Source organism: Primulina eburnea, chromosome 1 (assembly GCF_022965805.1).
Source record: "Primulina eburnea isolate SZY01 chromosome 1, ASM2296580v1, whole genome shotgun sequence".
Taxonomy (NCBI): Eukaryota; Viridiplantae; Streptophyta; class Magnoliopsida; order Lamiales; family Gesneriaceae; genus Primulina; species Primulina eburnea.
Genome location: NC_133101.1, coordinates 16,670,071 through 16,694,017, shown reverse-complemented (window position 1 = coordinate 16,694,017; position 23,947 = coordinate 16,670,071). Strand labels below are relative to the sequence as shown.

Below are 23,947 nucleotides of genomic sequence, written 5' to 3'. Positions count from 1 at the left end.
TTGAAAATTGTCATTAATAGTTGTTTATAATGACTTTTTGAAATGTCTCCATATGAGTTTTAAAATGACATTTTTTATGTACATGATTTAATGTTCTATTGTGACATAAAAAATGTCATATTTTATGAAATATCATCGATTTTCAATATTTTCATGATATAATATTCAAGGTTATAACAAATTAACAAAATACAAATAAAAAATTTTAAAATAGAAATTAAATTGCTAATAAATAATTGTCATTAATTTTGTAATCATTAATGTATAAGACTGACAAATTTGTTATCTCGAAAAACATCTGTATCCCAATAAATGTACCAAATGTATTTAGTTTAAGAACTAACAAACAATTAAGTCTTGTAAAGCAAAACATAAGCAAACTTGTGACGCATCTTCATTATTCAACCATCTCATCTTAATCAAAATCCAATATTCTTGTCACCTACAATAAAAATTCATATATTTGTATGAATGGAATAAAATTAAAGAATCACAAAATAAAGAGATTAAAATTTAATTCAAACTAGTGAATATCATACCAAATGATAAACTGGAAAATTATTTTTTTATCCAAATGCACCTAGTAGAAATCTTCCTCATTAACTGTCAACTGCAAATATAATTGATATTTGTTTAAAATGATACTAACATGACAACATAACAATAAATACTATTTAATTGAAAAGTTGAATATCATACCAAATGACAAGGCCATGCTATCATTCCTCCAAGTGTATCCCCAATCTTTTGTAAAAGATCATATGGCCTAATCAAACTCTCTTCACGTTCTAGGACAACTAGAACTTGTATTTCACACCAATTTGGTCCCAACGTCTGTCTTCCTACTTCGGTATTTGGATCAATGCTACGAACCACTCATTTTGCCACAATTTTCGTCGAATCTAATAGACTTTTTATTGAGACAGAACATCCAATCTATGTGAAAGTGCAAAAGAGAAGGTTTTGATAAAAACAATTATAAAGTACAATCATCAACAACCATTATGCTAATGAGTATATCCAACTTGTAATGCCCAAGATTTTATATCGTGTTAAATTACGATTATTGATTTTTAATCGAGACGATTATGAAAGGGCTAATCGGGACACGGTTTGAATTCAACATGAAAAGATGTATGTGCGAGGAAATGAGCCTCGCGCATATGCGCGAAATAGGCAGAACCCCTCGTGCATATTCGCGGCGTGTATCGGCGCTTATGCGCGAGGGTACCCGAGAATTGTGAAGAATTCCTCGCGCATATGCGCGGAAATAAGTCGCGCATATGCACGAGCTGCCAAGGCCGAGACCAGTATGTCTCGCGCATATGCGCCAGTAATGTCGCACATATGCGCGAGTCATGCAAAAGGAAAAATCGACATGTGGTGTATTATGCAACGTTGGCTATATATATATATATATATATATATATATATATATATAGCAAACGTAATTCCTCAGAATTGGCGAAGGAAAGAAACGAGAGAATTTCTGGAAGAAGGCTTCGGAGAGTTGTGAAAAATCCTTACGCCTTTATATTTTGAATCCAACTTCAGTACGGTGTTCCTAGCAACGACAGCTACAACATGACGTAAGTTTTGTTAATATTTGAAATTATGCTATGTCCAGAATCAGATACGATTCATATATGGTGTTCTTGACATAGTAGACATCATAGAATCGAAGTCAGATTAAGAAACAGATTGAGTATGGAATTGTTATAAATTTCAGAGTTAAATTGACTGAGATGTGATGTAAGATTTGCACTGTGGTTGATTATAAGTTATTGGGATTAGTACATACTGGTGTGGTATCATTGGTATCGCAGAATTATACTGTTGTACCGTCAGAATTTAATAAGACAGAGATGTCTTGATTTGAATAGAATATTGATACGGTATGTTGATATTGTCATTGCCAGATTGAACATTGACAGACTTTGAGACGAGACTTCAATTGTATCAGAGCGACAGAACGAAAGGTATAAATAAATGTTGATTCGGGATTGCACAACTCGAGTTAGGTTTGACTTGAGTTTCTCAAAAATCACATACTTTATTTTATTTCATTGATATTTGCAGATTATCAGATTGATATGTTTAGTCTATTGAATGATAGCAGAGCCAGAGTTTGAGTCTAGGACAGATCAATCTAGCTAGGGCAGAACCGCCGAGTCTTTGGCAGAACCGCTAAGACTCTAGACTTAGGTGTATCGATGAGCTTAGATGTAGATCGACGTCTATTGTAGACATTCGATACAGCATACCAAAGTCTAAATTAGATCGGGATCCCTAGATTAGAAATGAGTCCTGGATTTAGGTACAGATTTGTATTGATTCATGTGGTCAGATTATATACATGTATCGATGTTTATTATGCTTTTATATATGTTTTATATGATTGCATTGATACATTGTTTATACTGAGATTTTATTCTCACCGGAGTTATCCGGCTGTTGTCGTGTTTGTATGTGTGCATGGCAACATGTGGGACAGGTTCAAGGTCACAGAGGTGAAGAAAGATCGAGATTAGAGTGGTGATTCTGGACTTGGATATAGATAGGTTTTATTACTCGATTGTAGTAGTTGAACCTTAGTTTTGAACTAGATGCATGTTATACAGGATTTGTATTATTATACTGTTTGTATAATAGAATAATTCTATTACCTTCCGTATTTTACAAAAAAAAATAAAAATTTAGACCCTGTTTATTTTAATTGATTAAATTAGTCCCAATGACGATTAAGAAAATGATTAGCGTCCGGATCCCCATACAGCTAGCCAGAAAACAAAAAAGCATAAAGAAACATCATTCAAATCAATTAATTCATGACAGCAAATATACATGTAATATATATTCTCAGCCAAAATATACTATCTAAATCAATAAATGGCTAACTCGAGATAATTATAAGCTCACACAAAACATAGCTTACAAAAAAGCAAACTCTAACTCATTATGCCACATCAAATAATAAATAATATCAATATAAACAAAAGAAAAACCATTTACGCATCTAAAGTATATTCTTAAACCAAAAAGCCAATGCTGAATCAATGAAGTACTAACTCAATATAATAATAAAGTAATAAAACTAGAAAAAAGACTTTACCTTTGGAGATAATGGACTACTAGAGGATGATGTGTGTTGTATATTGTTGTAATTTGAACCAAGGTTTTGGTCTAACATTGCAATGTGTTGGCCTTGTTTATTTAACATTAACATTCAAAATATTATCGCTATTTTAATTACTAACTCAGAATACTCTCTATGCAAATTAAGGAATTCATGGGACAGCTCAATGTATTATTATTAGGTTTAGTGGCAAAAGATGATGTATTTAATAATGAACTCAGAAAACAATAACTTCACAAGTTGCCACTGAACTGTGATAAAAAGAATTTAATAAATGTTTTTGTTTTGCAAATCATCAATATATCTCGTGCGTACCTAGAATGCAACCGTTTTTGGTTTTTTAGGCCAAAAGGGTAGATTTGATTGAGATGTGTTTTTTTGTTCTCCTGGGCTACTCTTTTCAAAACCAACCAAGAATAAAGTTATTTAAGTACCACTTTATTTTAACCAACACACCCGTATTCTCATATGCTATTTTCCACGAAGCTTGCCTAAGTGTCCACGACTAAGTATACATGTACTCCAAAATTAAAAACCATGAGGGAATCTGGGTAGAGAAGCTTCTTCATAAAAATTATATATATTTTATTTATTTTCTAAATGACATGTATTATTATTATTATTATTTTATTTTTATAACAAGTAGTAGTCAATTAAATCGGCCCTGTGTCCGAGAGAATTGTGTATGCTAAATTTGTAATATTGAGAATAACATTGTTTCAAATAAGCAAGGACTAAACTCTTTTTTAACTAGGGATGAAAATGGAACCATTTGTGTCAACAGCAAGAACCAGAGAGTACCTCAATCTAAGCTTTTTATTCCCTTGATAATCACTACAAACATGGAGGGCTTACTCTCGACTACAACAAACATCCATCCAGTAGATTAAATATTTTCAAAACTCCCACCTCACCATCAGATTTACAAAAACAAGAAAATCTTAAAAAAATTTGTACCATGAACCGAAAAGATAAATTAAAATAATACCAACAATTTCTCAACTTTCTCATAATGAATAAGAACAACATAACGTGGTTAATAAAAAAAAAAAAAAAACAAAACGAGCAAAATCGAAAAACAATATAAACCTAATAATATGTATGAATCCACAAAAATTCTCGATTGAGAAAAGAAATCATATTTGCGTGAAGCGAGAAACCACTGAGCGATTGAGTGAACCGAGAAGATCGATGGACTGAAGTAGAGACGATCAATCGACTGATTCAGAAATAAAAGCGTGGAGGTAGAGATCAGAAAATAGAGAAGAGAGTGTATTGCGTATAGTGAAAACAGATTAGGGCGCGCTGTTGTGAAAAAATTTGGGAAATTGGCGCAATAAAATTTTGGCTACAGGGGAGGGGGCGTATCTTTCATGGGGGCAAAAGTGAGAATAGTTTTTGGCTACAACTATTGGCCCAGCAGAATAGTTTCCTTAATTATATAATATTTTTTTCATATGGGATATGCATTGAAAATTGAAGGTTATTTATTTTATATCATAAATTAAAGAGTTGGTCTACTATTAAATTATATGAATTATTTAACCGATTTAAATTCCTATAAATTTATATCATAAGGTAAAATATTAATTTACTTGATTATATGAAGCTGCGTTAGGATATTAAATAATATAATCTTTATTCATCATAAAAAAACATAATTATATATTTTATTTATATTTATAACGAGTTTCTATCGATCACACAACATAATGACTTTGGAATTGAAGCCGCATGAAGAGAGTTGAAAAATCATGGAGTCGAATATTAGAGGAGGGAAAATAATTGTTTCCCTCCATATAAAAAATGACATCTATTAAAAATGTCATGATAACTAATCTAATATGTTTTTTTATTTTACACATTATTAATTTTTTACAATTGTCATTATTAAGTATTTGTAACAACATTTAATTAAAAATGTCATCATAAACATTTATTGTTGTAGTGAATTTCTACAGTCGCAATGTTCAAATTTAATAAATATGTTATCAGAGGTTGATAACAAATAACAATTAATATACAACACAAAATTCCTTATCCTCCCTACCAACAAGTCTCGACCATCTTGAAAAAAACTTGAACAAAAATTTCGGCCACCAGCTTCCATAATCGTCGCATCCCGCCGATGCTGCACCGACTCCGAATTCCTGAAATTCGGGGTTTTAGTCTCAACGCAAAACTGTTTGTGATTTCTAGTACAAGCCAAAAAAGGAATTCAGTTTCCAATCGTGAACTTGATTAGGCGATCAAGAGAAAGGAGATCGGTTCGAAGATTACAAGAAGGGTCATCTCCGCAAATTTTCGGATTAGTTTTGAGCCCAACATTTAAAACAAACATTTATACAATCTAAACACTCTATGGATGAATAACATACAAGACACGAGGAATGTTTCGAGCATCGAAACAAAAAATTGAAAACTTCCGTTGCGTCTTAGGTGCGAGAAATCGTTACACCAACAGTCTTTTCGTAATTTTAATATTTACTCTTTTATGTTTAGATGGAAGGTTGGAAAAATGGAACCAACCTTACAAAGACCGCTAAAACTTGTTCCATGCACGTTACTTTCCATGCTAAAACTAAAGTTATTTGAAATTATTAAAATACTTTAAAATATAAATATATTGTAATTTTTGTAGAGCAAGATATATTACGCATATGCAACGGTGAGATGAACATGCATCTCACAGATTAAAAAATATATTGTAAATTTTTTTGTAGAACAAGATATTTTTTAACTATATTTCATAACTGTCTCATGAGAGCTTGTAAATTGTTCGAACCTTTTCACTAGTACTCATATATATGAATATACATAATAGGTAGACAATATTTCAAAACTGTTTAATTGTTTTTGCATATTATTGTTTTTATGCTTAAAAAAATATTTGTGCTCAATGCGGGTAAGCCATTTAAATTTTTGAGCACCCTGGAAAGATACACACATAAATTTGGTTAAGAACTGTTGGAAACTAAATTCCGACGTTTGATAAAATATGAACCAACTGAAAATAAGAACCAACTGATCGAGTAAACTGAACTCAGCAACTGATCGAGTAAACTGAACTCAGCAACTGAATCTAGTAAACTAATCTACGCAACTGAAACGCATTTCAGTTATTCTCCTCACCAGCAAAACTGGAACACGTCAACTAACAGATAATACATTCAGCCGTATGCTTTTAAGTTAAGCATCCTTCAACTAAACATGACTCGGGAAAGAACATTCAACCGACAAAGAGACATAGAAGACTGCAACTGAATATGAAACGACGCACTTCAATCAATACAGCTTAAAACAACGCATTGCAGTTAGGACGCCGCATTACAATAAATGAAGTAAACAATTACCAAGGAATAACGAAGTGGCAGTCAACAGATACAAAGATTCAAATATATCTCAAGTTACCGTTGGAAGGGAAGCATATAAATATGACAGAAGAACAGCTGAATAAGAAGCAGATTACTCCATTCAAAGCTTGATGTTATTCTGCCAAAATCTTAGCTCACTCGTACTTGATTTATTCGTAGCAGTTAAGGCTACAATTTGAGCTCACTAGCACTTTGTAATAATCGTTAAATTCGATAGTCGCTAAGATCAGTTTCGCACTGAGAACATTTTGTAATACTAAGAGTTTCAGTTTTTGGCAGTGATAAGTCCAAACTGAAGTGGGTCAGTACAAATCCTGTATTCGATCAAAGTCTTTTAGTGAAAATCATATCTTTGAGATAGAAGGTGTGACGTAGGAGTAATTGAAATCTCCGAACATCCAGAAACAATCCTTGTGCATATCATTTCAGTTTTGTATTCTATCTTTCAGTCAGTTACTTTCCGCAACTACTTTAGTTTAACTGATTGTCATTGACCAACAAGATTCCGAAAATCAGTTTGTCACCAAACTGAACTCAAAATTCGAAAAGATCAGTTTTAAGTGTGAGTGTTTATTCAACCCCCCATTCTAAACACTCTTGATACGTTAATCGATCCTATCAAGTGGTATCAGAGTGGGTGAATCTTGCTAGCATGACTTCATTCAACAAAATTCCTATGTTCTCCAGAGAGGAATTTGATGATTGGAAAATCAGAATGCATGCTCATTTAGCTGCACAAGATGATGACATGTGGTATGTCATAACTGATGGACCCATGAAGATTCTGAAAACAAACACAGCAGTTGCCATAACAGAAGGGGCACCGCAAAGAATAGAAAAGCCCAGAGATGAATGGACAACTGAAGATAAAAGAAAAGAAAATCTTGATAAAGTGGCTAAAGACATTCTGTACAAGACGTTGGACAAAGCAACCTTCAGCAAAATAAAGATGTGTAAGACAGCCAAAGAAATTTGGGAAAAGCTGATCCAGCTGTGTGAAGGAAATGATCAAACCAAAGAAAATAAACTTTCTGTTGCTGTTCAAAAGTTTGATAACATCAAAATGAAAGCAGTAGAATCAATGCACGATTATGATGAAAGAGTAAGCAGTATCATCAATGAGTTAAATGCACTTGGAAAAGTGTATACCAACAAAGAGATTGCACTGAAGATAATGAGAGGTCTTCCCAAGGAATGGGATATCAAGACCATGGAAAAGAGGGAGTCCAAAGATCTGAACCAGATTGAACTTCATGATCTGTTTGCTGATCTAAAGGCTTATGAATTTGAGCTACAAACCAGAGAAGGAGAATCATCTACCCCTACAGCCACAACTGCTCTAGTTGCTGTCAGAACAGAACCAATTAGTTCAGTCGAGAAATCTGCTGATCAGTTGAGTAATGATGCTATGTCATTGTTCATCAAAAAATTTGGAAGGATCATGAGAAAGAGTCAGGGAAACTTTCAGAAGCCATACCCAAGGAATAGTTCCAAAGATGAATCAAATGCCTGCTATAACTGTGGAAAATCAGGTCACTTTATTGCTGAGTGTCCTAAACCCAAGAAGGACAGTCAGGGATCAACTGATAGAAGAAATAAATCATATGAACACAAAAGAAGACCCAAGGAAGATAAGAAGTCCTTCAGAAAGAAACACGAGGTACTCTTAGCTGAAGAAAATAAATCTAAATTGGCAGAAACTGACAGTGAGGATTCAGAACCAGAAAGCTCATGCAGCTCTAGTGATGATGAGGAAGTCAAGTGTTTGATGGCTAATGATGCAGAAGAAGAATCATCTAGCCAACAGGTATTTGATTTCAGTTCAACTGATTTCACACGAGAAGAACTCATTCTAACACTACATGACATGGTAAATTAGTATCAAAATCTTGCATCATCATTTGAAAAAATCAAAGCAAAGCAAACTGATTCCACAGACAATAAAACCAAAACTGATGAATCATTTGATGGATTCAGTCTAAAAAGGGAAATTGCTGAGCTAAAAGAAGATAGAAACAAAAATAAGTCATTAATCCAGAAGTTGATTCTTGAAAACTCAAAACAGACTTGAGCTCATTCAGTCATTGGAACAAGTCATCTACTGCACTGAATGAGATGCAGAATTCACAAAAATCAGTTTCTGATAAAACTAGCTTAGGATTCAACACTCAAGGAGAAATGTATCTAAATGAAACTCAACCAAAGCTAAAAATAAACAAAGGGAAATACATTCAGTTTGTCAAAGCAACAGTGGTACAAGAGCAAATTGTGCCCAGTAAACTGATTGAGCAACCTACTAAGAATATGAGTAAGGCTAGAAGATATGGGATTGGTTATAGTAAAAAATTCTCAACTGATTCACAAAGTCAGTCATCAAAGAGGTTTCACAAGAACTATTCGAATAGCTATTTCAATTACTATAACTGCAAGCCAGTTCAGAAGAGATATAGACGGAAAAATCAGTTGAATAAAGCTAAAACACAACATGTATCATCTGTACATTACACACCAAGCACACAAAATCCGAGAAAAATCATTTGGAATACAACTACTGGAAAGTCTGTTAGACTAATCCAAGTGTGGGTTCCTAAGTGACTAATCAGCTCAGGACCCAAATAGATATGGGTACCAAGTTATATTGTGTGTGTGATTGCAGATAATAGGTACTAACAAGAACTCAATATGGTATTTGGACAGTGGATGTTTGCGACATATGACAGGAGATGCAAGTGTGTTATCTCAACTGATCAAATACAGTGGTCCAAACATCCGTTTCGGGGACAATTCCAAAGGTAGAACTATGGGTAAGGGTAAACTTATCCATGGTAACTTCACTTTTAAAGATGTTCTATTAGTAGAAAACCTGAAGTATAACTTGATTAGCATCAGTCAGTTATGCGACAGTGGATTCTCAGCACAAATTGACAAAAACTCATGTTCAGTCAAAACTTCAACTGATGAAATCATACTAATTGGCAAACGTTGAGGAAACACATATAAAGTCAGTTGGAATGATCAAACTTATGCACCAGTTTGTTTTATTGCTTCCAAATCATCTAAAAACTGGTTGTGGCATAAGAGACTAAATCATTTAAACTTTAAAACCATTGCCTATCTGAGTAAACATGAATTTGTAACTGGTTTGCCCAAAATAGAATTTTCAAAAGAAAAACTTTGCTCATCATGTCAGTTTGGAAAACAAGTAAAATCTTCTTTTAAAAACAAGGGTCGTAAATCTTCTTCCCGATGCTTAGAGCTGTTACATAATGATCTATTTGGTCCAATACCAGTCATGAGCTTAGAGAGAATGAAATACACCTTGGTGATTGTTGATGATTTTTCAAGATTTACTTGGGTTATATTTCTCAAATCAAAAGACCAAACTGCTGGACAACTAATCAAGCTCTTCAAAAGACTTTTAAATGAAAAATCAGTTGGAATTGATCGAATCAGATCTGATCGAGGAACTGAATTTATCAATCAAACTCTTTCAAATTTTTTAGAAAATGCTGAAATTAAGCATGAGCTCTCAGCAGCTAGAACTCCTCAACAAAATGGTGTAGCTGAGAGAAGAAATCGGACTCTTAAAGAAGCTGCTAGAACGATGCTTGCTGATTCTGGTATTTCTCAAAGATTTTGGGCAGAGGCAGCAAACACTGCGTGTTACACTCAGAACAGATCAATGATTAATAAAAATCATATGAAAACACCATATGAGATCTGGCATGGAAGAAAAAGTATAATTACTTATTTCAAAATATTCGGCTGCAGATGTTTTATTCTTGATAATGGTAAAAATTATTTAAAAACGTTTGATGCTAAATCTGCAGAAGGAATATTTCTTGGATATTCATCAGTTAGTATAGCTTATAGAGTCTTCAACAAGAAAACCCTAAATGTTGAAGAATCTGCTCATGTTGATTTCGATGAAACTGAACTAACTGATAAGCCAACTGATCAAGTTGAGCTAGTTGATCGATTTACAGATATCAGTTTGGAGGATAATGATGAAGGAGACAATCATATAAATCAAAACAACCTCCAAACACCCGAACCTGAAGCGTTAGATCAATCAGCTGAACTAGAAGCCATCCCTAATGATCAGTTGATAGAGCAAACTGATGAAATTCAATTACCATCTGAAGAAATTGCTGATACAACAAATACTGAGTACAGATGGAGAAAATCACATCCACCTGAATTGGTAATAGGAAATCCATCTGATCCAGTAAGAACTCGCAATCAAATGCTAAATTTATTTATCTATTCAGCTTTTGTTTCACAACTAGAACCAAAGAAAACTGATGAAGCTCTTGCTGATCCTAACTGGGTAAATGAAATGCAAGAAGAGCTAAATCAGTTCAATCATAACAATGTCTGGAACTTAGTTCCAAAACCAATTTCAAACACTATTATAGGTACAAAATGGGTGTACAGGAACAATCTGAACGAGGATGGTTCAGTTGTGCGCCATAAAGCGAGACTAGTAGCACAAGGATATAGGCAAGAAAAAGGAATTGATTATGATGAAACATATGCACCAGTTGCAAGACTGGAAGCTATCAGAATATTCCTTGCATATGCTTCATTCAAGAACTTCAAAGTCTATCAAATGGATGGAAAGAGTGCATTCCTGAACGGTCAACTACAAGAGGAAGTATATGTTGAACAACCCCCAAGCTTTGTAAATCACAACTTTCCTGATCATGTATATCATTTGAACAAAGCCTTATATGGTCTTAAACAAGCACCCAGAGCTTGGTACGAAACTCTTTCAAAATTTCTAATTGATCGTAATTTTTCTGTTGGATCATTTGATAAGACCTTGTTCATCAAATTTTACTTGTTCAAATTTATGTTGATGATATCATATTTGGGTCAACTAATCCCAAATTATGCGAGAAATTTGCTAAGTTGATGCAGGAAAAGTTCGAAAAGAGCATGATGGGTGAACTGACATTCTTTCTTGGACTGCAGGTGAAGCAACTGGAGACTGGTATATTCATCAGTCAGACTAAATATACAAAGGAGCTGCTGAAGAAATTTGGCATGTAATCATGTTCAGCTGCAAACACTCCCATGAGCTCATTAGTAAAATTGGACACTGATCAAGGGAGAATATCAGTTGAGGCGACATTATATCGAGGTTTAATAGGTTCATTGTTGTACCTAACTGCCAGTCGCCCTGATATTGTATTTGTTGTCTGTATGTGTGCTAGATTTCAAGCAAATCCTAAGCAATCACATTTCTCAGCTTCTAAAAGAATTTTGAAATATCTTAAGGGTACAAAAAATGTTGGGTTATGGTATTCTAAAGACTAGTCTTTCAATTTAGTTGGCTATTCAGATGCAGATTATGCAGGATGTAAACTTCATCGAAAAAGTACAAGTGGATCATGTCAGTTTCTTGGAGACAGACTGATCTCCTGGTTCAGCAAAAAGCAGACATCTATAGCTACCTCAACAACTGAAGCAGAATATCTTGCTGCTGATAGTTGTTGTGCACAACTGATCTGGATCCAGCAACAACTGAGAGATTATGGAGTAATTACAAATGAATAGCCCATATTTTGTGACAATACGAGCACAATTGCCATCACCTATAATCCAGTTCTTCACTCAAGGATCAAGCATATAGATGTCAGGCATCACTTCATTAGAGATCATGCTTTGAAGAAGGACATTAGACTAGATTATATCTAAACTGAGCAACAAGCAGCTGACATCTTCACCAAAACATTACCTAGACTAAGTTTTCTCACTTTCGCAATATTCTTGGTTTAATTGACGTGTCTTAAAATTATTATTGATGTTGTTTTACTAATAAAATTATTTGCAGAAAATAAGAACACAACAACAAATCGAAAATGATACTTTATTAAGAATAAAATCGATTCCATCTTACAAAAAAAATCTCAGAACCAACTGAATCTTGCAATTCTCTAATCCAATCATTCAACTCATATATTCGGATTCTAGAAAATGATTCAGTTATAGAAATCCTCTCAATCACATGCCATTCCTTCCATAGCATTGCATGTAACAGAACATTGTCATCAACCAGGTCTGTAACATGCCTAAATTCAAAATGATTAATATATCTTCTTGCTATTGCTGCTTGAGCACGAGAAGGAGCAGCACCACTACTACTTATCCTCTACAAATCATGAATTTTGAACCATGTTGACATCACTTTCTTCTAAACATATTCTTCAATCTTTTTCTTCAACTCTTCTAAATAAAGCCTTGATTGTTCAGTAACATGAAGATGCGTACTGCTGCATGCATCAGAATTACTTGAGTCGGACATATTGAACTGTTATTGTCTCACATTTTATCTCTCTCATCTTATTTATAGACAGGTGACATTAAATGTTGAAGAAACCAAAGAGTCTCAAGTCAATAGAAGCGTTTTTCCTATTTTACCCAGACTTTTTATTTATCAGTTGTTAATTATCAACTGATATCAGTTTGCCATCTATTACTTAATGCTTAACTGACTTCAGTTCATAGTCAACTTATATCAGTTATTCTTTCATCAGTTCATTTGTTTAAATTCGCAATTCATATATAACAACTGATGAAATTTATCATTTGCAGAAAGAGAAGAACAAAGCTAAGCACATATAAATAATTCATTCAACCATAAACGTTTACACGGATTACATTATCATACTTTTCCTCTACAACACTTATCCACATTTTCAACCAAGCGGATAAAGGTCCGGTAGATGTCTTGACAAAGCTCTGAGAATCAGCTATGCGCTTAAGGATTTTCGGCTCATTTAAAAACATTAGCTGATAGATATGACCATCCTTAAAGATATCCACCCATATAGCTTTGATCAAGTGCTCCCGCACTTTTTTCAACTCTGCCACCACTTCGGGAGTGGTAGCCTCTCCAGTATTATACAGGAACTCAAGTCTCTGTAACTTTTCCTAGTAGTGAAGACTCTTATAGAAGACTTCATCTTCTATAACAGCCTTCCTGGTCTCCAGAGCAAACGGCGAAGCACTCGAGCTACTCGCATCTGCCATTCTTCTTGTCTTGAATATTTTCACTAATATGACTGAAACTAACTGTGTTACTTCTATTTATAGGCGAAAATCATGGAAGCTGAAGGGCCATCAATGTTACAGCAAACGACAATCTTTCTGATCTTTAATTTTATTTTATATCGTCACTTTCATTATCATATGCATATATTAAGGGGGAATAATGGTTTTAAGTGGTTAACTGAGAAGACAAATGATTAGTAAACTCTCAACTGAAAGGACACAGTCTTATAACTGATCGTTCAGTTGGGTATTTCACTAATCTTCTCATATAAGTTAACAAATTAAAAACTTATTATATTCCAAATCAACTGACGTGACTGCAATTTCGTAACGTGGCCTATTTTAAACTGTTCATTTTTTGCACACGTTTACAGCACACGTACACATATTTTTATTCAAATTTTGAATGGACTGACACGTGTCCAGAATTTAAAAAGTCACATACATATAAATGATTCCCCGCTTCGATTCAGTTTACTTTCTTACGTGTACATCATCTCTCAGAGCAAACTCATACACTCAAAGCTTATATTTCGCAAAATTTCAGGTTTCCTTACTCTCAGCAATGGCAAATCAGATCCCTGCTCATCTATTGAACGCTACGGCTATTAACTTTGAATCAGTTTTATCAGTCGAAGAAGTCGATGTGAAAAATGTATTTCTGAAGCTTGAATCAGCTGGGCTGAGGATATTCTTAGGGCAATACTCGTAGGAGATTTACCCAAAAAAACTCCAGGACCTCTACTCAAATGGATATATCGACTCTGATGGAAACATCATTTCCACTATTAATGCATCAGATATTGTACAAATGCAAACTGCACTCTCTGCTGATGGACGAAAAATCAAAGATTCCGATCCTAAGAAGGAACTAAAGCATGAGGTTCAGTTGCTGGCTGATATCGTAGCCAAAGGGCTATTGGCTAAGGCAGGATCATTTGCTGCCCTGACTTTGGAAAAATTTCAAGCTATTACGGTTATTATGAATGGAAGAAAATTCAACTGGAACCAACTTATTTTCAGTATCTTGAAGAATATGTTTTCCTCCACCAAGCAATCCAAAGGATTTGCAATGCCGCTGAGCTATTTGATGAAAGTCAAAGGGTTGGTGGCTGATGATTTTGAGCGATTATCTAAATTCAAAATCTTCAATGGAAGAATGTTCTCCCACCCAAGACTAAATTAGATATTTCTCCTGATCAGTTCGTAAAGATCAAGAAGGAGATTGGGATGCAACAGGGTGCTCCCAAATCAGTTAAACAAGCCAAGACATTGGCTCAACTGAAGACATTTAAAATAAAACTAATTATCAGTGAATCCGAATCCGAGAAGACGCCCTCTCCAAAAGTTGCCAAGAAACCAAGAACACAAAGGACAAAATTACCAACCACGGTAGAATCTATTCCTACTGAAAGGCTGAAATCTTCAAATGCCTAATAGCCTATCAAAGCAGTTCCTCTGAAGATCATCCCACCAGAAATCTCAGCTGATGCAACAAAGGAAACAATTATGATCAAAGCTCCTTTAATCCATATCAATCGTCCTGATTTAATCTCAACTGCCAGACCCAAAGTGTTACGCCTTAAACGCATACAAATCTCGAGGATGAGATTAATGTTTTTAATGCTGTAACATATCCCAAAGTTTTTGTTTTGATGATACCAAAACTTGGCTTAAAAATGTACTAATGTTTTATATTGAGGCATGCAGGAAATTAAGAACAAAGTTAAGTTCGGAAGATCCGAAGTTGGTTCGGACGTTCCGAAAAGGTGCCGATCAGAAGCAAAGTGGAAGCTGTTCGGAAGCTGCGAGGAGCCAGTTCGGACGGTCCGAAGACGTGATCGGACGTTCCGAACACAAGCAATCAAATCACTTGAATGCGGAGACAAATTGATCTGACTGATTGATTGAGTAAGATTTCGGACGCTACGAAGGACATGATCGGACGCTACGAAGTGTTGAAGATTTCAAATCTCTGGAAACGCGGGAATGTTCGGACGGTACGAACTTGAGTTCGGACCTTCCGAAGCTGTTCACACACTGTCTGAAAGAACTGTTCGGAAGATACGAAGTTTGATCGGTCCCTCCGAAGCGCATGTTCGGACCCTACGAAGTCAAGAACGGACGATCCGAAGTCATCCCAGAATTACGCAAATTGATTTCAATCACATCGGACGTTCCGAAGCATAAACAGAAGATCCGAACCTTGGCGTCCAAGACTAGTATAAATAGGCCTTTGAGGATGCATTTTCAAACATCCCACTCCACTCTCTCTTGTCTCTTACAAAGCTTTCTACTATCTCTTGTGTGCGTTGATTAAAAGAGTTGTAATATCAAAAGAGTTGTAGAAAAAGAGTGAAAGTAATACTCTCGAGTGGGTTGTAAAGTTCGTGGCTATCCTTGGAGCCCTCAAGGCCAAGTAGACGCATCGAGGCGTGGTTGTAAAAGCTAGCTTGGAGCTCCTAAAGCCAAGTCGATATAGTGATACCTCGATCCTCATCGAGAAGGGGAGACGTAGACGATTCTTCGTCGAACTTCCATAAACATCTCTATCCCTCTTTACTTTACGCATTTACTTTACTACGCATTTATTTTACGCACTTACTTTACGCATTCATTTGTGATTGTCCCTCAAGTCTTCCGCTTGCAATTTCTGCAAACTCGTTTTAAAAACGCTAAAGGGCCTAAAAGAACCTATTCACCCCCCCTTTAGGTTCTTCAAGTGGTATCAGAGCAAGGTTTTTCAAAATCTTTTAAATGGCCAATCTAGCAAGCGAGTATGCCCAAGGACAATCCACAAATCGTCCCCCTCTTTTCAATGGTACTAATTACGGATATTGGAAAAATAGAATATCTCTATACATCCAATCCGTCGATTACGACCTTTGGAAAATAACGGTGAAAGGTCCCTATATCCCCATGAAAACGGTGGATAATAAGGAAATTACTAAGGGAATGGATGACTTCACCAAGGACGATATGAAACTTATCTCTCAAAATGCTAAAGCTATGAATATTCTTCATTGTTCTCTAGATATGAATGAATACAACCGAATCTCGGCTTGTACCTCCGCCAAAGAGATTTGGGACAAATTGGAGATTTGCCACGAGGGAACCAATCAAGTCAAAGAAACGAAGATAGACCTTCTCCAACTCAAGTACGAGACCTTTGAGATGGAACCCAAGGAGGATATCGACACCATGTTCCGGAGGCTCACCCAAATCATCAATGAGCTTGCCCAACTTGGTGAGAACTACCCAACTAAACAAGTGTGGAGGAGAGCCCTTCGAGCATTACCGGCGGAATGGGATGCAAAGCGAACGGCTATCATTGAATCCAACAAGGGAGATGCGGCATCCTACGACCTTGATCAACTTCATGGGACCCTAAAGACCCATGAACTTGAAGTATCTACCCGGAAGGAGACAAAGAAAGATGACGATAAAGTAAAGGCGAAAGGGATCGCCTTGACCAGTCAACTTGAAGATAGCGACGATGAAGAAATGGCACTCCTCACTAGAAAGTTCAAAAGATTCATGCGGAGTTCCAACTTCAACAAGAAAGACAAAAAGTTTGAGAAGGAAGTGACCTGCTACAACTGTCAACAAAAGGGTCACTATGCAAACGAGTGTCCCTCCAAGAAGAAGGCCGGCAAAGACAAGAAAAAGGCCCTTCTAGCCACGTGGAGCGACAGCGACAACGAAGAGGAGTCTACCCTATGCTTCATGGCGAAGGAAGATCATCTGACCGACTCGGATGACGACGAGGTACCCTCTTACGATGAATTACTTTCCGCTTACACTAGTATGTACAATAAGGCTAAGTCACTTAGAAATGAGAATAAGCAACTTAAAACTGAACTAGAAGCTAGGATGCATGACAACACTAAGCTCAAGACAAACCTAAGAGACTTAGAGAAAGCCTTCAACAAGTTCAATGTGAGTAGCGGTAAACTAGAAAACCTCTTGAGCATGCAAAGGTGTAACTTCGACAAAGGAGGTCTAGGATATGAAAAGAAATCAGTCAACTTCGCTAGTCTTATCGCAAAGGCAAAACCAAGAACACCACCAACATGCACTTACTGTTGTAAGATAGGCCACATAAGACCTAAATGCAAGAAACTTAGACACCAACACAACAAGAATAGTTATTGGAAATGGATCCCCAAATCCCCAACTACTACTAACCCCAAAGGACCCAAAGAAACGGGTACCAACTATCAAACTGTATCTCAACCTTGTAGGGACAAAGGGGAGACAAGTCATCGAGCACTTGGTATCTTGACAGTGGATGCTCTCGACACATGACGGGAGAAAAGAAGCTGCTACAATCCATTCGACCAAAAGAAAAGGGATCGGTGACCTTCGGAGACAACAGCAAAGGGATCATAGAAGGCATCGGCTCAATAGGTATATCTAACTCTACTATTATTGATGATGTACTTCTTGTGAAAGGGCTTAAACATAACCTCCTAAGCATTAGTCAATTGTGTGATAGGGGTTATGAAGTCAAATTCACACCACACGATTGCACTGTATCACTCACAACTGACAAAACCATTAGTTTCAAAGGTTATAGAAGTGAAAATGTTTACAAGGTCGATTTAAAGATTTCATCTTTTTCAAAAATAAAAAGCCTTGTAACATTAAATGTTGATGACAACATTCTTTGGCATAGACGACTTGGTCATGTTGGGATGAGCACCATAGAAAAACTTTTAAAACTTGACCTAGTTTCCGGAATGCCAAAGCTGAATTTAAAATTAGATTCTTTTTGTGATGCTTGTCAACTTGGTAAACACACAAAGGAATCTTTTAAAAATAAAAATTTTGTATCCACTTCTATGCCCCTTGAATTACTTCACCTAGATTTATGTGGTCCCTCGAGGACAACTAGTCTAGGAGGAAAATCTTATGTTTTTGTCATTGTAGATGATTTTTCACGTTTTACTTGGACATTGTTTTTAGCCCACAAAAATGATGCCTTTGATCATTTCAAAATTTTTGTCAAAAAGGTTGAAAATGAGAAAAATCTTTTGATCAAACAAATCCGTAGTGACCACGGAACGGAATTTCAAAATGAAAATTTTTCAATTTTTTGTCAAAGCAAAGGCATTGGTCACAACTTTTCTTGTCCTAGAACTCCTCAACAAAACGGTGTCGTTGAGAGGAAGAATAGGACCCTAGTAGAGATTGCAAGGACCATGCTATGTGAGCATTCTCTACCAAAATATTTTTGGGCTGAAGCAATGAGTTCTGCTTGTTACATCATCAATCGCGTATCAATAAGGCCAATTCTCAAGAAAACTCCATACGAACTATGGAGAGGGAGAAAGCCTAACATTTCTTACTTCCGCGCTTTTGGATCAAAATGCTTTATCCACAACAATGGTAAGGACAACCTGGGTAAGTTCGATGCTAAATCGGACAAAGGTATCTTTCTTGGTTACTCTACTTCTAGCAAAGCATATAGAGTCTTTAATAAACGTACTTTACTAGTTGAAGAATCTATTCATGTCATATTTGATGAAACTAACCCTTGCTTGCCTAGAACTGTTGTTTCTGATGATGATGATATAGATATCCTTGGCGAAAAGTTGGAGTCCACAAGCCTAGATGATGTTCCTAAAGATCAAGAGGACGCACCTCTTCCGAAGGAGTGGACTACACACAAGGATCATCCCATGGACCTCATCATTGGTAGCCCATCGAAGGGAGTATCTACTCGCTCTTCTAATATGTGCAATTATCTTGCTTTTCTTTCTCACATAGAGCCTAAGAACATAGAAGAAGCTTTACTTGATGATTCTTGGATTATTGCTATGCAAGATGAACTAAATGAATTTAGAAGGAATAAAGTTTGGAATCTTGTACCTAGACCCACTGATAGACCTGTCATAGGAACTAAATGGGTATTTAGGAACAAGTTAGATGAGCATGGTACAATCACTAGAAATAAAGCTAGGCTAGTAGCTAAAGGATATAGTCAAGAAGAGGGAATTGATTATGATGAGACTTATGCCCCTGTTGCTAGACTAGAATCCATTCGCATGCTACTTGCTTTTGCTTGCTCTAGAGACTTTAAATTGTTTCAAATGGATGTTAAAAGTGCTTTTCTTAATGGTGATTTGAAAGAAGAAGTGTATGTTGAGCAACCTGTTGGTTTTGAAGATGTGCACTTATCTGATTATGTGTATAAACTTGATAAGGCTTTGTATGGTTTGAAACAAGCTCCTAGAGCTTGGTATGAGAAATTATCTACCTTTTTGTTGTCTAATGGTTTTTGTAGGGGTAAAGTTGATATTACCTTATTTACCTTGACTAAAAATAATGATTTGCTGATAGTACAAATATATGTAGATGATATTATTTTTGGTGCTACTAATGAACACTTGTGTAGAGATTTTTCTAAGCTTATGCAGGATCACTTTGAGATGAGCATGATGGGCGAACTCAACTACTTCCTTGGTCTCCAAATCAAGCAATGCAAGGATGGTTTCTTTGTCAACCAAGGGAAGTACATCAAGGATATGCTAAAAAAGTTTGGGATGGAGTCTTCCAAAGCCTCATCCACACCTATGAGCACGACAGTCAGACTCGACAAAGATGAGGGAGGTAAACCTGTTGACCAAAAGTTATTTCGTAGCATGATTGGCTCCCTACTCTATGCGACTGCTAGTAGACCTGACATTATGTTTAGTGTTTGCTTGTGTGCACGATTTCAATCATGTCCAAAGGAATCACACTTATTCGCCTTAAAACGCATTTTCAAATATCTTTCAAATACTCCAAACCTCGGATTATGGTATTCTAAGAACTCATTTTTCGATTTAAAAGCTTACTGTGATGCCGACTTTGGAGGATATAAGGTGGATAGAAAGAGCACTAGTGGAACTTGTTTCTTTTTGGGAAATTGCTTGGTGTCATGGTTTTCTAAAAAGCAAAACTGTGTTGCACTTTCAACGACCGAGGCCGAGTATATGGCTACCGGTAGTTGTTGTGCACAAATTCTTTGGATGAAGTATCAATTACTCGACTATGGTGTTACTTTTTCAAAAATTCCAATCTTTTGTGATAATACAAGCACCATATGTCTAACAAAGAATCCAGTTCAACATTCTCGTACTAAACATATTGACATTCGACATCATTTCATTCGTGATCACATTGAGCAAAATGATGTTGAACTTCACTATGTTGACACCAAGAATCAAATTGCTGATATTTTTACAAAACCACTAGATGAATCTACTTTTACTCGTTTGCGTGGTGAACTTGGCATGATTGAGTTGTAAACACTAGTCGAATACTCTCGTACATATTTGTTAAATTGAGGGGGAGTATTATTAATGTGAGCATTATAATGTCGGATAATACAAATTAATTGTATTTATCCATAATTATGGCTCAACATTCATTTATGTGCTAAATATTTTAAATTTTAGGTGTTCCTCATCTTGGCTACTTCGGAATCACCGCTTCTATTCGGATGCTCCGTTTCACCTCGGATCCACCGAACCTGTTCGGATCGTCCGAACCTGACCATAGGTTCCAGAACCTCCGATTCCCTCTTCGGACCATCCGAACAAACATCGGATCGTCCGAACTCCTTCCGATGTCATTTAATGTTCGCGCCTTCCCATGCCTGATTGTCAGACTTCGGACCCTCCGTTTACGCTTCGTAGCATCCGTTCTATGATCGGATTGTCCGATTACGAATCGGATCGTCCGAACTGACTGCCAGATAACCGTTCCGTTCAAATTCCGGACCTTCCGAACTCATGTTCGGACCGTCCGAACATGGCCTATAAATAGGCGTTCGGATCCTCTGATTTATTTGCTCATTCACTCCTTTCTTTCTTTCCCCACACAAAACACTCACTACTCACTATGCCTCCGCGCCGTAACGCAGCTGGCCGAAATGTTCGCCCTCGTCACGGTGCCTTTCATCATGATCTTACCCAACCACCCAATCCTCGTCCTACCCCACCTGAATTCGAAACCCGTAACATTCTGCCTGGTCGTACCCTTCACACCGAATACCTCCGTGCGAATTCCTTTACGTTGATTACTCTTATTGAGTCTCAACGTTGGGGAAACTTCTTTCTACCTTCCGTACCCGATCTCATCTACCCCTCTCTCATACATCAGTTCTATGCGAACTTTTCCCTAGTTCTTGGTGGTGATGACACTCGTGTTGTTACCATTGTTCAGGGTCGGTTCATTTCTTTTTCTACCGCCGACCTCTCCACTTGGTTCGATCTTCCTCGAGACGGACCGAGTGAGTTTTTTTCTCAGTCTTGGACTGAGAATGACCCTACTTTTGATCGAGTCACTGCCTTGACCACCATCTTCGGTCGTCCGCCTACTCCTGCCGATGACCGTCCTCATGCGAAGGACCTTCCTCCTCAGCTTCAGCTTGTTTTGAAGCTCATCACTTCTTCTATTGTTCCTCGCAGTGGAGACCTCTCCACTTGCAAGTATCTCGATCTGTACATTCTCTATTATTTAGTCTCCCAGCGTCCTTTTAACCTTCCCCGTTTTCTTATGTACGCCATGGAGTACGCAGCTTCTTCTACTCGCGTCTCTTTTCCATTTGGCCGGTTCATTAACCGGATTCTAGCCCATCTGGGCATTGACTTTACAGATGAAGAATCCTTATCTATTTCTCCTCGCGAGACTATCGACCATGATACTGTTGTTAAGATGGGACTCTCTTGGAATCCCGTCTTATCCTCTTGGGTCATCGACAAGGATCGCATCTTTGCGTCCTATCGTCCGACCGAACACTTTCATGTTCCCTTCGGTCTCCTTCCTCCTCACGTTCAGACGAGAGGATTTCCCGCTGGTCCCCCTACTACGGGTACCACTCCTACCCCTTCGGTTGATATTCCCTCTTCATCCCATCAGCGTGTTCCCGACCCTATTAGCACTCCTTTGATGACCATGGATGACCTTCCTCATGGCTTCACTCCGCCTGCTCCCTCTGGACCCTACGATCGGATTTTCGAGTATCTCGAGCGATTGGAGACTCGTTTCGACACTCGTTTCTCCCTTTTGGAGTCTACCTTAGAGCGTCATCATACTGAGACTTCCTCGCGTCTTGATTCCATCGAGGCTGAGATGAGGAGACATAGAGAGTCGCGGGATGCGGATTCTTAGATTATGTTTTTGTTATTTTTGTTTATTTTATCTTTATGCATCATTGTATAAAAGACTTGCATTTATTAGTGGATATTTTACCTGTTTATTTGTCTCTCTTTATGCTTATGTCTTTTTGCTTATCACAAAAAGGGGGAGAATTTATTTGGTTAAAATTGCTATTAAATGGTTATTAAATAAATTCGCCTTAATTCAACCTCTTAGACTTGTTATTTGATTAAGGGGGAGTTATTTAATAATAATTTAGATTATGTTGATTATTGTTTCTCAATTTTTAACCAAGTTTTGTGATCATCAAAAAGGGGGAGATTGTTACGCCTTAAACGCATACAAATCTCGAGGATGAGATTAATGTTTTTAATGCTGTAACATATCCCAAAGTTTTTGTTTTGATGATACCAAAACTTGGCTTAAAAATGTACTAATGTTTTATATTGAGGCATGCAGGAAATTAAGAACAAAGTTAAGTTCGGAAGATCCGAAGTTGGTTCGGACGTTCCGAAAAGGTGCCGATCAGAAGCAAAGTGGAAGCTGTTCGGAAGCTGCGAGGAGCCAGTTCGGACGGTCCGAAGACGTGATCGGACGTTCCGAACACAAGCAATCAAATCACTTGAATGCGGAGACAAATTGATCTGACTGATTGATTGAGTAAGATTTCGGACGCTACGAAGGACATGATCGGACGCTACGAAGTGTTGAAGATTTCAAATCTCTGAAAACGCGGGAATGTTCGGACGGTACGAACTTGAGTTCGGACCTTCCGAAGCTGTTCACACACTGTCTGAAAGAACTGTTCGGAAGATACGAAGTTTGATCGGTCCCTCCGAAGCGCATGTTCGGACCCTACGAAGTCAAGAACGGACGATCCGAAGTCATCCCAGAATTACGCAAATTGATTTCAATCACATCGGACGTTCCGAAGCATAAACAGAAGATCCGAACCTTGGCGTCCAAGACTAGTATAAATAGGCCTTTGAGGATGCATTTTCAAACATCCCACTCCACTCTCTCTTGTCTCTTACAAAGCTTTCTACTATCTCTTGTGTGCGTTGATTAAAAGAGTTGTAATATCAAAAGAGTTGTAGAAAAAGAGTGAAAGTAATACTCTCGAGTGGGTTGTAAAGTTCGTAGCTATCCTTGGAGCCCTCAAGGCCAAGTAGACGCATCGAGGCGTGGTTGTAAAAGCTAGCTTGGAGCTCCTAAAGCCAAGTCGATA

The 23,947-nt window shown here is 36.9% G+C and overlaps 1 long non-coding RNA gene across 2 annotated transcripts; it reads right to left on the bottom strand.

Annotated features, from left to right (window-relative positions):
- Positions 1 to 237: 237 nt before the first annotated feature.
- LOC140811685 (uncharacterized) lies at positions 238 to 3,183 on the bottom strand. 2 transcript variants are annotated; one of them, XR_012113507.1, is made up of 4 exons: positions 3,113 to 3,183; positions 700 to 936; positions 540 to 610; positions 238 to 442 (listed from the first exon to the last, which is right to left on the bottom strand). It is a non-coding gene; the product is annotated as an uncharacterized lncRNA (long non-coding RNA). The 2 variants fall into 2 exon arrangements; XR_012113506.1 differs by lacking the exon at positions 3,113 to 3,183 and having other exon boundaries at positions 700 to 1,015.
- Positions 3,184 to 23,947: the final 20,764 nt, after the last annotated feature.